Raw genomic sequence first — 1,275 nt, forward strand, 5'->3', positions numbered from 1 at the left:
CATTGTGTTACGGATCTGGTAAAGGGACTCACGTGCAAACAACGACTCAGCAAGGCAGAGCATTTCCAACAATAAAATTTATGTGCAACATTTACACAAAAATACAGGAAACGGAAATGACTCAAGAACAACCACAACACCAAACTGGAGAGACCTCTGCTAGTGTGGCAAAAGAATATCAAAACAACCTTTTAACCCAAATACAGAACTAGAGAGACCTCTGTTGGAGTGGTGAAAAAAATACAACTCGGGAAATTTTCACAAAGCAAATACAAAGAACTTAGCTATATAGGTTAACCCAAACTTGCTACAAACAAGCTTTGGAAATCTAGATAGACTATAACTATTACTACAAGAACCCAGCAGAGGAACAGAGAACTTAACTGGCGATCAGCAAGAGGAATGGGGAAGGGATGGTGAGCGGAGCAGGCGTGCAGCCTGGAGGACACAGTGTTTGGCAGGTGCAGCCACTGAGGTAGTGGATTCGTGACTGAGAATACAACCAGTTGCAGATGGTCATTCAATACCAGTCTTAGAAATCAACTCTTAACAGTACTTATCAGAGCCTCAATCAGTCTTTCCAAGTGAACCAAAACACACCTCCAGGCTCTGTGAGGACTATTATACCATGAAGTAATGGAGACCAGTATTATATGATTTGGCCTCAACAATCACCTGACCTGAAGACTGTTGAGTTTCATTGTTAGAAACTCATAAAGCTGGTTCAGAGAAGGCAATCGTGTGGAAAATGTATTAATGCTTTTGCTTACTATATGAATCGAAATGTGTGATTTCAAAGTTTTGATGCATACAGTATTTTACTACAATGCAGGGAAAAAAGTATTGAATGAGTTTGTGGCCAAATTTTTGACTGGTACTGTAGCTACAGTGGCTGCAGAGCCTCAAATTCTAACAAGTGTTTGGGTTTTTCTCACAATACATACAGTTTGCCATTTTAGTTTCACAATTATAGCGATTCAAGAAATTGTTGAGTTGCATGGGGGGCAGTTTGTCAGTGTGGTTTTTCAACAACAAGAGTCTCTGTCTAGAGGTTTCTGAGCAGATAGTCAATTTTTAATCAGTTGAAGTGGTGGAAAGAACAAAACACAGAAGATTAATCTACTATTTAGTAAATCTACAACAAGAAATGACAAGAATGTATGTAGACTGTGGTGGTCAAACTGTAATAACTATGAAAACTATCTCAGACAATCAAAAGTGAGTGACAGCAACAAAGGTCCTGTGGCTCAAGTAAACACTGCAAAGCGCTTTGTT

The 1,275-nt window shown here is 39.3% G+C and overlaps 1 protein-coding gene across 1 annotated transcript in view; it reads right to left on the reverse strand.

Moving 5' to 3' along the window:
• Window positions 1-59: 59 nt before the first annotated feature.
• LOC103353180 (uncharacterized) overlaps window positions 60-1,275 on the reverse strand; it is a 24,708-nt gene continuing 23,492 nt past the window's right edge. Inside the window, exon 6 of the transcript XR_519991.1 lies at window positions 60-1,190. The gene's annotated coding sequence lies outside the window, so the exon portion shown is untranslated. The remainder of the gene's footprint in view (window positions 1,191-1,275) is intronic.

This window comes from Stegastes partitus, unplaced genomic scaffold, assembly GCF_000690725.1.
Source record: "Stegastes partitus isolate 25-593 unplaced genomic scaffold, Stegastes_partitus-1.0.2 Scaffold63, whole genome shotgun sequence".
Taxonomy (NCBI): Eukaryota; Metazoa; Chordata; class Actinopteri; family Pomacentridae; genus Stegastes; species Stegastes partitus.